Genomic DNA, 12,876 nt, shown 5'->3' with positions numbered 1-12,876 from the left:
CCTATGGTTTTTGGGCGAATAACTACGTACAAGTTTAGTCTTTGTATGGACCCAAAATACTTTGACTGTGGCCGATTAATTCTTTGGGTCAGTTGCTTAGTTAATGTGTGGGCTTGTTGACAAAGTTTGCAATCATCCTAGGTATTTTGGGCGATAAGATGCAAGACTGTTAATTTTCCAAGCAGACCCGAAATTTATTTAGGTGGTGACTTATTTATGCTTCGGGTCCATAAGGGTAGTTATGTTTCGTGCTAGTTGCACAGACCTTTTGGGATCTCTTGCATCTGGTGGATTTTAGGAAGTTAAACTTCTCGTGGGTTATCTCTTATTTCGGACCCAAAATAGATTAGAGAGATGGCACATTTTTATTTTCAGGTCTATTTGAATGGATAAAGGGTTAGCATTGTGGCAATCTGATATAGCCTCTAGAGCGTTGGATCTTTGGAGGCTAATCACACAGTCTATGGGATATCATGTTCTACGAAGGTTATGAATGGTTACTTGGCATTGTTTTGTGGGCCTTCAGCATGGTTACAAAGGTTTTTTGTGGCTCGGTAATGAGGATAGATAGTTTCTACTTCTTCGAGTGTCCCGATTGGTGCCTTAAGGTCAGATTTTCCCTTAGTTTCTTTGCATGCTTGCATAAGCAGTTGTGTGGGCCACAACTCCTTTGCAGCTTGTTTTGCCTTATGTATATTATGTACTTTTTATAGATTAATAGAAGGACCTACTCTCACTTGATAAAAAAAAACTCTTCCAACAGTTACAAACTCAACCTTCCCTGCGCACTCAGCTGGGGACTATTAGGCCTGTGCACACTTAGCTACAGAGCCTTCTCCTACTCTACGACCCAACGACACACTTTACACTTCAACTCAATCTCTTAGACTCATCATGCTTCTTCTAGCTACGCTCTCTTCTACACTTAAATCCTTGCTCTATTTATATAATCCCATGGTCTGTGGACCATAGGTAGGTCTATCAAGCCGACATTACATTACAAGAACAAGGATAGACAACTCTGTGACTCTATTATGACTTCACGCTCCGTGTCCACAATTCGCGGATCTTTTACAAAGGATTTGATCAAAACTTGGACTTTAAGCCCCAAAAATTGCCTTGGGGGGATTCCATGCCCAACAACTAGTGTTAGGTTTAAGGGTGCCAAAGACTTTAGATTTTAACTATGATATGGTGCACGCATGGCTTCAGGACAACATATTCTTTAGGAATTTCATGTTGGGAAACCTCCAAATTTGTTTCCAGGAAAACTCAAGTTAAATGGAAATATTTTTGTATAATGGTTGTGATTCATATGGATTCACATTAATATATATGTTTTTTCCTAAATTTGAATAATTTATGTATTTTTTGGTCAACCAGTTTTTTTTATCCAGTTTTTATCTAGTTCCGATTCGATTCACATTTTTGAGGTTTAACCATTTAGATGACTGGTCCAGTTCATGTAATTAAATAGACCATAAAAGATAAAGTGGTATTTCTATGTTCATGAGAGTGTTGCATGCATAAGTAAGATGGGAGTTACAAATTCTTCAACTATGCCCAATTGGAAAATTGGAGTGTCATAGATGTAAGAAAATGTGTAAGAGAATATCCTAAATTTAGAAATAAGAATCTTGTGATGTGTCAATGGGGAAAAAAATAAATTCATGGATAAATACAACTCCAAGTTTAATGAAATATCACTAAGAATTGTCCCAAAAAATTTAGTATGTATGTCACATTGTTGCTCCTCTTCTTCATGTGGAAGGCATAAGAATTTTATAAAAATAATGAAAATATAAACTAGGGATATGTTGGAACCCATCAATTTTCCTAGTCTGTATATGGTAAGAGAGGAACAAAAGTCCACAAGGATAGTAAGTATGTGCATATAAAATCATGATAGTGCTTGGAATGACAGACAAGCCACTAATAGTGACTCATGGTAATTGTAAGTGGTCATAAAAATATAAATGGAAGTTTGTATCGAAGATTTTAACAATCATTATTTTTTGCTAATTTAGAAAGTTTAAGGAGTCCAATATAGAGATAAATTATCAAAAATCCTTAGTTATTGAGTATCGTTGGGGAGGATATTAATTTATCCTCTCAAGTGCCTAAGATAGACCAAGAAAAATGTGTATAATCATACTCAATCACTAAGGATTTTTGATAATTCATGTGTAAACTTTACATTAATTAGAAAATTATCTTGAGAAAACAAAAAACACATTTAATCGATTGGATTTAAAATATTTGAAAAAACAAGTACTTTTGAAAAGATTGATTTTGTGCTTGCAAGGGCTTCCTCATGTGGTCAATGACTATTGATGTTGTTTGTAATGTTGACTTCATGGCAGTAGGGCTCTAATTAGGATGCTATTGCTTCAACAAAGTTGCAATGAAAACTATATGTGGTGTCACCAATCTTGTCCCTGATATCATGGAAAATCCTTCTCCTTGATAATTGACTTCATCGGTGCCATTAGGAGACCATGCTGCCCATATTAGAGAACCAGGAGCCAAAATATCTAGCTTTAAAACATCGGTGTCCTGAAAGTTGGAATCCTTAATATCTGGCCCTCTAGAAGAATAAAATGCTACCTGAGGAGTTGTACCTTGATATATAGGCTTCAACCCATTTCCAATGGAAGCCTTAGCTCCAAACCTTGTGATTTGACCTGATGGATCCCTTATTGTTGATCTATTATAGTAATCTACAAGAATTTGTGTTTGATCTACTTCTTTTATAACAATTCCTAGAATTCCCACTGGAACTGGATCAAATTTAGCTCTCAGAGATGGATTCTCCAAAGCCAGAATGAACCCAACTACACCTAAACTCTTTGCAGTTTTTGATAGACATCTTACTGTTACACTAAAAAATGTCACCATGACTATTTACAGTTAGGATGACTCTATCAACAGTCATACTACCCTCTTAGGAAAGTCTTATGCCTCTGCTCTCCATGTCAAACTCCAAAAAAGAGAGAAAGTCTTTCTAAATGTATTTATCTCTGGGGACGCAGGTTCTCTCAACCTTACCCGCGGGGACGCACCCAAGGTTCACAAAAGCTGCGTCTTTGGACGCTCTGTATGTAAAGGTGCTGGTGCGTCCCCCTGAAAAGGTTAAAATGCGCAAGTTTCATCTTTAAAAAGTCACTTGTGGTTATTTCTAGAGCATTCTAGAAGGTTGTTCGACGTGTATTGAGCGCCTCCAGATGGTTCATGCACTCCTACCAAAGAGGAACTCATCCCATCAATAGGGGAGCTATCCCATCGAAAGAAGGGATTATCCCATTGATGGTGGACCTGATTAACTTCCTCTTGAACACTATAAATACAGGCATTGGGCCAGAAGGAGGGGAGGTTGAAAGCTATATATTTCTAAGGGTAAATGCTGCAGGAATTAGGACTCCCATTCAGAAGCTAGTGAGGAGAGATTGTCATCTTTGCTTGTTCTATTTGGAAGTGGGTGAGCTTTGTCAAAGTAAAGGAAGACTCTTGTGGACCCTGGAAGGAGCTTGCACAACACCAAGGCTCAGGTTGTAATGGTTCCTTTTGATTACCTTTAATTCAAATTAGTCCATTCTTCTCAATAACTTGTTGTTTATGAGTTATTTCATGTACTCCTTGGTCTATATGTTGAATATGCTTTGTTTTATGTTATAATCAGGTGCTATTTAATGGTTTGACTGTTGGTGATTGCAGGTTTTGGAGAAAAGGAGGAGCTCATCCAGATCAACAAAGCTTGGACTTCTACAACAGCGTTTGGACAAAGGTAAGAACAAAACACTTGATTTCTCATATCATAATGCATGTTTAGAGAAGGATAGCTCTAGTTTGTTTTGTTTGTCATTAGAATGTCTTAGACTTCTAGGAAGGTCGGTTGTGTCCGCACTATTGACTGATTCCGTGTGACACTTACATATGCAACACCATATGCAAAGTTGTATGAATATCCACAAACTAGAATGTTACCCTGAATCATAGTCTTGTTAAAAGCTTCAGGGTTTTGGTAGTCAAATGGACTGGATATCACATAAGAAGAATTTATCATTGCATCAGTTCCTACAACGAGAGCATAAGACTGACCTTTGCGTGTCGGGGGTGAAATCCCAATCCTTGGAAGAGATTTTCCATTTCCTAGAAAATGGTGTATTTTTGTAGCTACGAACACTTACACTGGCTTCTACCAAATTTATCCATGGACTAAATAATACCATTTTTTGGGATATGGACCATTATTTCCTCCAGCTTATGCTACAAAAACTTCTGCTTTGACAGTTGAAATAACTCAGGAACTTGAGAGGATAAATTAATATCCTCCCCAACCAAGTTCCATTGATGCTTGTGATGTGATTGTTGTTCATGAGACAATTATTTATCCGTAAAGAAAATGTTTATATTCTTGGAATATGATATAACTATGAATATGTAAGTGTTCAACTATCATTTTGAGGACATTGTATTTATGAAAATATGGAAGTCAAATCTTTGAAATAACACAATTTATAGGAGTGAAAAAGTATACTAGGTAGTGGTAAGCTTGAAGTCAAATCTAAAATAACATAATTTTGGATAGTTGAGAACTTCATATGTGTGTGTAAGAACTGAAATACATGAAGACAATCACAACTCATCGTATAATTCTCTAAGTTCTCCAAAATATTAGATAGAGAAAACCAATAGGAACCTTAGCTCCACCAAGGATATTTCCAAAAGATATTCAAAAAGATTGATTGTTGGAGTATATTTGGTGGAGCTAGGGTTCTCTTGGTTTTCCCCATCTAGGGTTTTGAAAATATGGAGAATTATATGATAGGTTGTGATTTTTTTCATGGGTTTAATTTCTTAGGACAAAAACACATAAAGTACAAAGAAACACTCAAGAGAGAGAGAGAGAGATTTCTTAGGACAAAAACACATAAAGTACAAAGAGAGAGAGAGAGAGAGAGAGAGAGAGAGAGAGAGAGAGAGAGAGAGAGAGAGAGAGAGAGAGAGAGAGAGAGAGAGAGAGATTTCTTAGGACAAAAACACATAAAGTACAAAGAAACATGAGAGAGAGAGAGAGAGAGAGAGAGAGAGAGAGAGAGAGAGAGAGAGAGGAATATGCATAGAGAGAGAGAGAGAGGAATATGCACAAGTGCATGAGTGAGAGAGAGAGGAATATGCACAAGTTCATGAGTCAGAGAGAGAGGAATATGCACAAGTGCATGAGAGTGAGAGAGAGAGAGAGGAATATGCACAAGTGCATGAGAGAGAGAGAGAGAGGAATATGCACAAGTGCATGAGAGAGAGAGAGAGAGAGAGGAATATGCACAAGTGCATGAGTGAGAGAGAGAGAGAGAGAGAGAGAGAGAGAGAGAGAGAGAGAGAGAGGAATATGCACAAGTGCATGAGAGAGAGAGAGAGAGAGAGAGAGAGAGAGAGAGAGAGAGAGAGAGAGAAATATGCACAAGTTCATGATCAACTATAATGACAACTCACTCCTTCCTCTATTTATATGGGAGGTAAAGGGGATTTACAATAACAAGTGGACCTAGTCCACTACAACCAAAATTGCAAGACACAAGTAGGTCCACCCATGTGAAGCACTCTACTCTAAGTGACATCTGTGAGGCTCAAAGGTGACTAAGATTAACATGCAAGGCCTCCATGGCATGAGCACTACTCCCCAAGGTCCAACAATCCTCCAAAGTTCCAAAGCTCCAATGCATCTCCATGGTCATGATGTGTCTCCTTAAAGAAAATGCATATCCAAGGTCATGTGTCACCTTAAGGACTCCCACACCTACATGTCCACTCCCTCAACCCAAGAGTCCACATGTTAAGTGTAAACCTCCATACAAGAAACCAAGAAACCCCATGCTATCTAGGGCTCAATAACCTCCTCTGAAATACCCAACTCTATTCCAAGCACATAAAATCCCTTCATGCATCAATAACATGAAGTCACCAAGCTCCATACTTATCCAACACTTCAAAGAAGAATGTCTTTCAAACATCCAAACAAGGTCTAGCAACAAATAGTAAACCACCTCCAATGTCCAAGTCCATCATTGAAGAGCATGGTCCAACCATACACCATGCACCCCACATCTCATGAAGGACCCCCAAGGCCCAAACATGGTGTAAAAATTTTCATAGTAACCCAAAAAGCTAAAAATTATGTCCCTCTCATCATAAAATCCTTTGTAACTCCATACATATTCGATTACAAATTTCACTCATAAGTGTCACTAATCAAAGTTTGCAGCTCCTATTTTCTATAAAAGGTATGAAGACTAACTATAAGATTACCATTAGACATTGGAGTAGAGGATTTCTATGAAGGAGGTCTGAAAGAGACCATTTGGGGCAAGGGCAATATCCATACTTCCTTGGTCCTAAGTTGGCATCCATACCTTGATGAAGTTGTTTGTGAAGTGTGCTATTGCATGGATTTTGGAAGAGACTATTTGGGGTAAGAAACATCCATACTGTTGTTGATTGGACCTGAGTTGACATCCATACCTTCTCAGAAGAATTCCTTTGTATCATATTTATTTTCTAGGGTACTCAGCTACAAACTACTTCCTGCTAGCATTTACATTTGTTCTTCAAAGTCAATATCCAATTCTAGTTGAAATCACTAGTATTTTTCATTGTTGCTTGTCTTCATATCTTTGCTATTATTTTGTAATTATTCAACTTTTTGCTACATTTTGGGCCTTCTTAATTTCTAATTTTTGGTCTGCTTTATTTTTCAAATTTCATATCTAGCTCTGGAATTTTTGGATTTCAAATGTCATTTATAATAGAAGAATTATGGGTTGGCTCATATCGTTGGTATTAGAACCCCAATTAATAGCATATTCATATCAGATTTTTGTTACTGTTCATATTTATTTACTTATGTTCACCAATATGTTTATCTTTCAAGGAATCCCTTTAAGCAAGACAAAGAAAAGCACAACTCAGAGATATATTGTCACCAACATACACATCAACATAACACTCATAGACGCATTTGTAAATGCTATATCATACATTCGTATATAGTTTTATAATAAATATAAGTGTCATCAAGATGTGATCATTATTGCACCTTAAGACCTATCTCATGTAGTCATTTTCTCCCCCTATTGATAGATTTTACAATATCCTCAATGTAGATTATTTTGAAAACATATAAAATGATTATCTAATTTATAACCTTTACCATTTGGCAAAGTTAAATTTTATTTTCCAATAAATATATATTATCACTTTGATCAAATCAAAGATGATCATCATTCCTCTCATCCATTGGTAATCAAGGAAGTAATTTGCAGCCCTCAACATTAATCTTTTTTACAATGTCAAAGATGACAATCCTCCTCCTCGGCCTTAATCGTTAAAATAAAAGTTCCCAAACTGTTAAGTATCATACCATGCAATATGTCATCTTTGAGTTTGGCAAAGTCAAAGTTGATCACCAATCCCATGCTTGGAGGTCTTTGGAATGGATAATTTTCCAAGTTAGCCTCTATGATGATTTTTTTCCATGCCATGTCTAAGGAGAAATCTACTCATATTATTCACCAACACCATCTCCTAGCCTAATTTATACTCCCATGGGCCAAAATATGCTTTTTGTAAGACCAACTTTGCTTTCAACCTATTATTTTCATAGTACCAAAATGTCCAATTGCATAAAAATTGCATTCCATGTACATAAATTTCAAACCCAATGGATGATAAGGAAAAGGGTCTATCCTATATGCCATGAAACATCATATTCCATACTTATAATGCACCCCAAGGTGTCAAAATTGCATGCCAAGTGGAAAAATTGTATTTCTTAGGTTAAACTCTTCATCACAGCTTGACCTGATTGCACACAACCTCCTGCAGATGTACCTATGGATAAGTCATAAAAAACAGTGCTACATTATTTCTTCTTGTGCATCTTCCTACACTTCCATAATTCTAATGTAAACCTTCAAGTTAGAGTATTAATTCTACCAAAACAATTTCACTAATTTACCTCGTCTCTTGCTAAGTGCAAGTAGTCTTTAGTAACATTCATGTCCAAGGCTCACTAAAGATAAAAATTGTGATTTTAAAATTTATGTGTGGTTCTTAGAATATTATTAATATTTTTACATCGTTAGAGTTTCACTTCGAATCCAAGAAGCCACTACTATGCAAAAATATTGTGAAACTGCCACATTCCACAACATGACAAATCAGGCTAGGGTGACTTTAGAATTTTATATGCTAGAACATAGAGAACATATGGTCAAATATAGAGGTTGATAACTAGATTATATTATGGTCTACAACCCTACCCAAAAAAATTCCCAAGAACAATCTCTAGGTGTTAGTTACTCAGCATCAACCATAGCATTTTTTTTGGTTTGGCACTTTTCTCCAAATCTCTAAAAACACACAGGCTTAAAATAAATTGCATACCCTATTCTCATTATAAATCCAAATTCCAATCTTCTAAGTCTATGTTCTGCTCAAGCAACCAAACAAAAATAAAAGAGGAATCTTTACATGGCATTAAAGATCTAAGAGTTAATTATCTTGTTTGCAATCATGGCATTACCTCAACAAAAAAGTGAGCCCATATCTTGTCACTGTGAGCTTCCATGAATCCCTTTAAAATCCAAGCCCCAAGCCTCAAATGATGTCATCTATTTCAAGGAAGAGGCCCTGCTCCTCACAAAGAATCTACAATATTGGTGAAAACCAACAGAAGATAACATGACAATGTTAAACCATGTCTCAAAATAACAAAAATGAGTTATTGAGTTCAATATAAAAACCTTGTTAATCTAAGAAATTAACTGAACTCTGTAATAAACTCTTGGGGCTGACTCATATTCTCCACTATGATAGGGCACGCCATAGTTTGAAGACCCAATTCCACTACCCACCTTACACCACTTTCAGGGTTACCTTTTGAAATAAGTCCACCATCCTTATCAAGCACCTACATGGTTTCCAAGGTAATAACCAACTATACTTGACTAGAAAGTTTACAATGATTTTTTTTCTTTTTTTTAATTGTTGGAAGAAGAAATTTATCAATTGGAGCAAAACAATCACTCCATGGATGGAAAATACATAAAGAAGCATAAGAATATCGGAATTGCAAATCTGAATCCCCAGTATATCAGAATGGCAACGTAATATGCTAAAGCGCCAGTAAACACCAAGAATGGAGATGAAATACAAGTTAGTATTATCTCAAGGACTAGCAGGAAAACAAAAAATTATTAGATTATGCAGTCTCTTAAAGATAGAACCTTTAGGAAATAAAACAAGAAATATTAAGATTGAAGGCATATATTATCATATAATAGTGTTGGCAGAGAAACTGGGAAATGAGAATGACAATTACATTTTTGTAAATGTTCATCCTTGTTTTTTCTGACCTGCTTGGAGGAAAATGCAGAATGATTAGCTTAACTATGCTTAAGATAAGTAATCCTCCAATTGTCCGTCTAGTGCACTTGTTGCAGTCTCGTCTAGCAGTAATATGCTCGGATTATTTATGATGTATTATTTCTTACTCCTTTTGGAGGACATGTTAACACTACATACCAGTTAGTCTCAACTGGATCTTGTACATAGAATAATTGTTTAGCTTGCGATGCTAGAATAAATGGATCAGCTTGCCAATGATTTGGACTTAATAAAACAACATATTCACCATTGTAAAACCCAAATCATCAGTTTTTATCCCTCTCTTCTTGTATAATCAATCCAATTACATTTGAAAAATGTGTACTCCATACAAAAATAGTCCAATGTAATTATTTATTCTACCACTCCATAAAATGTTGTGTTTTGAAGTATAGGGTTTTCATTTTTGGAACTTGACCTCATCATTGTTTGAGCTTCCATACACACACCATTATTTTGGGTGGTTCTCTCATTCTCTATGCTTTTTGTATGGAATCTATAACCATTGGTTAGGAAACCCTTGTACTTATTCACAAATTTCTTGGGGCCACACGCTAGCCATTTAAGAGTGTTAGACACATTTCCATCTCCTTCCGCATGTATAGTTTTAGAATTTTAAATGTAGTTAGAATTCATACATTCAACGTCTCAAAAAATATTTAATTTCCTACATGACAATATTCCCATATACTGATTTTTAAGTACACTTACAATATAAATAATATCGTTACCTATTGTTTTAACCAACTAGTAAAATTATGGGTGTGGATTTTTTGCAATAGAGCTTCATTATTTTTTGTTTGGGAAATTGAGTTGGCAATATCTGTTTTGTGCATCTTAATTCAAAAATTATGGAAAATAGATATGGTGGTTAATGTGTTTTGATAAAATATGAATAAAATATTTTTAAAGGTCAAATATGTTAATCTATCCATGGATCTATGTTTTGTTAAACCATAAACAAACAAACAAAAATTTACATCTAATCACAATGAGGTCAACTAAGAAAGTTGCGTCCAACCAAATTCAACCATTAAATTCAACCAAGACATCTAATCACAATGAGGTCAACTAAGAAAGTTGCGTCCAATAATTAGGCATGGTTGACGGGTCTACATACCTCTCAATATGGTAGATTGAATAGATTTGATTGTTTCTTCCAGACCACAACATCCATTTTTTCACTTATTTTATTATTTCTTTTCGTTTTATTTGATTCAATCTTCCCCCAAATTGATTTCTTTCCTTTTGTTTCCTTCAAAATATCTGATACTTTTACAATTGGAGGGGCATAACAATGTTCCTCCTTCCCATTAAATGATGCCTTCTTGTGAGCAAAACTTATGATGTTGGGGAAGAAATCTCTTATGTCCCATATACACACATTCCCTGCTACAACTAAGGTACTCTGATTCTATTTTCCTCCGACATATGGGACATGCATTATAGCCTTTTGTTATGCAACTAGCCTGTTATGCAACCAACTCACAAAATAGAGAAAAGATGGATCAATGACTTCAAAATCATCCTCTTCTAGGGGGAAACCTCCTTTACATTACACAAATGAAGAATTCTTAGATGATACAAATGAAAATACCTCCTTTCTATATATAGGAGTCTAAGGGGTCACAATATAATCAGAGCTGACATAACAATAATATTCTAGGGGCACAATAATAACAATAGTGGGCTACTATGGGGCACAATAGTAACAATATGGGGACTACATGGGCACAACAATACAATAAGGGGGTTTCACTAATAACAATAAGGGGATAAACTAGTAGTATAGGGACCTAACATGCCCCTCTCCTTCAAAAAAGTGTTGTCCTCAACGCTTGAGTACTTTTAGATGCTTTTGTATAAAATTCTCATCCTCCCATGTGGAATCTTCAACGGGTAAGTTCTTCCACTTGATGAAATACTCTAAAATTGATCAATTTTGTAGTTGTCGATTTCTTGTTTTTGTGACTGCTTCAGGTTGCAATATGTTTTTTCCTTCCTTGTCAAGTTCTACAAATATTATTTGAACTGGGATTTTTTCACCTCTAACCATATTTAAGCATGAAACATGGAAAACTGGGTGCACTCATGAAGATGCGGGAAGCTCCAATTTGTATGCCATAGTACCAATTTTTTGTAACACCTTGTATGGACCATAATACTTTGGTGATAATTTATTATCATTCTTAGCTTGCTTGAGGGACATTTTTTTGTATGGTTGTAGTCATAGAAATACTGAGACACCTACATCAAAACTTGTTTTGTTTTGATGTTGATATGCCTATTGTTTCATTCTATTCTGTGCCAAAGTGAGGTTATCCTTTAAGAGATGGAGAACTTGTTGTTGATGCTTGATGTGATCTTCCACTGCTTGAACCTTAGAATTCTCTCTTAAATATGATGTGATGGACAGTGGATGATATCCAAAAAGTGGCATAAATGGGGTCATTTTTGTTGCAGTATGGAAGGTAGTGTTTGTTAGCTCTGCTATTACTTTCGACTTTTTAAGGACAAATGCAGGCTTGATTGGGTTGTAGATGATCAAAAAGGGGGTCGCAACAGTTGGTTTTCCTTCCCTCCTCCATTTTTCTACACTCTCATAGCCTCTCTGCTAGCTTTGTTTTCCTTCAAAACCCTGTATAAACCCATGTTTCCCTCGGGGCCCAGGTGCAAAGTTTAAGTCCATATCACCATAACCAGGTGACCCCATAGCTTCATAACCATTTTGTCACTTTTAGTTCCACGCTGTCAATCGCATCTGCCACAATCCAATGGTCTTCGTTGACTTTCTCGCACGTTAAACTGATACCTCTTTCCACTGTTGATCGTTTCCACCGTTGCGATCGAACGGCTATCGCGCATCCCGCTAATGAAACTTTCCCGCGCATTAACTCTGCCACGCATCACAATTGTGTTGGATCGCTCCTTCGTGTATGTATACCACCACGGCTCCGAAGGTGGTGCGATAAATACTGTCTGCCCTGAAACCGCCTTTGCCCCACTCGTTATCATCCGTGTGTCTTTCGCGCCGATCGTCGTCGGATCTATCTGACGGCCCATATTGATTTGACCCTGTTCGTTCCCGCTTCTCTCCCACTGATAAATCTCTGCCATCCGTGCACTGGATCCAATGGCTCATAGATTTCTTCCACCTCGCCTCCCTGTACTCCTCGCCAAGTGTTTTCCGCCGTTGATCTACTTGAGCCTAAGGCCTATTTTCTCCTATAGTTCACCCGCATGGTCTTCTCCCACAGCCTTTCCAAACTCCTGAAGGACGAAGATGGCCTGCAGTTATGTACCCAAGCAGTTACTCCTCAACAACTGCAATTAACCAGCAGCATGGCCAAGAAGAAAAAGGACGGCCTCGAGCAGTCAAAGGAATTTACTACTTATGGAGATCCATCCATACATGAATCCACCTAACCGAGA

The 12,876-nt window shown here is 36.7% G+C and overlaps 1 pseudogene; it reads right to left on the bottom strand.

Annotated features, from left to right (window-relative positions):
- Positions 1-2,250: 2,250 nt before the first annotated feature.
- On the bottom strand, positions 2,251-12,561 carry LOC149239982 (subtilisin-like protease SBT2.5 pseudogene; annotated as a pseudogene).
- Between the last annotated feature and the right edge of the window lie 315 nt (positions 12,562-12,876).

Source organism: Pinus tabuliformis, chromosome 8 (assembly GCF_031772625.1).
Source record: "Pinus tabuliformis cultivar Carrire ecotype Pingquan chromosome 8, CPIR1, whole genome shotgun sequence".
Classification (NCBI taxonomy): domain Eukaryota; kingdom Viridiplantae; phylum Streptophyta; class Pinopsida; order Pinales; family Pinaceae; genus Pinus; species Pinus tabuliformis.
Note: the sequence above shows the minus strand (reverse complement) of the source record. Positions and strands in the feature narration are given on the sequence as shown.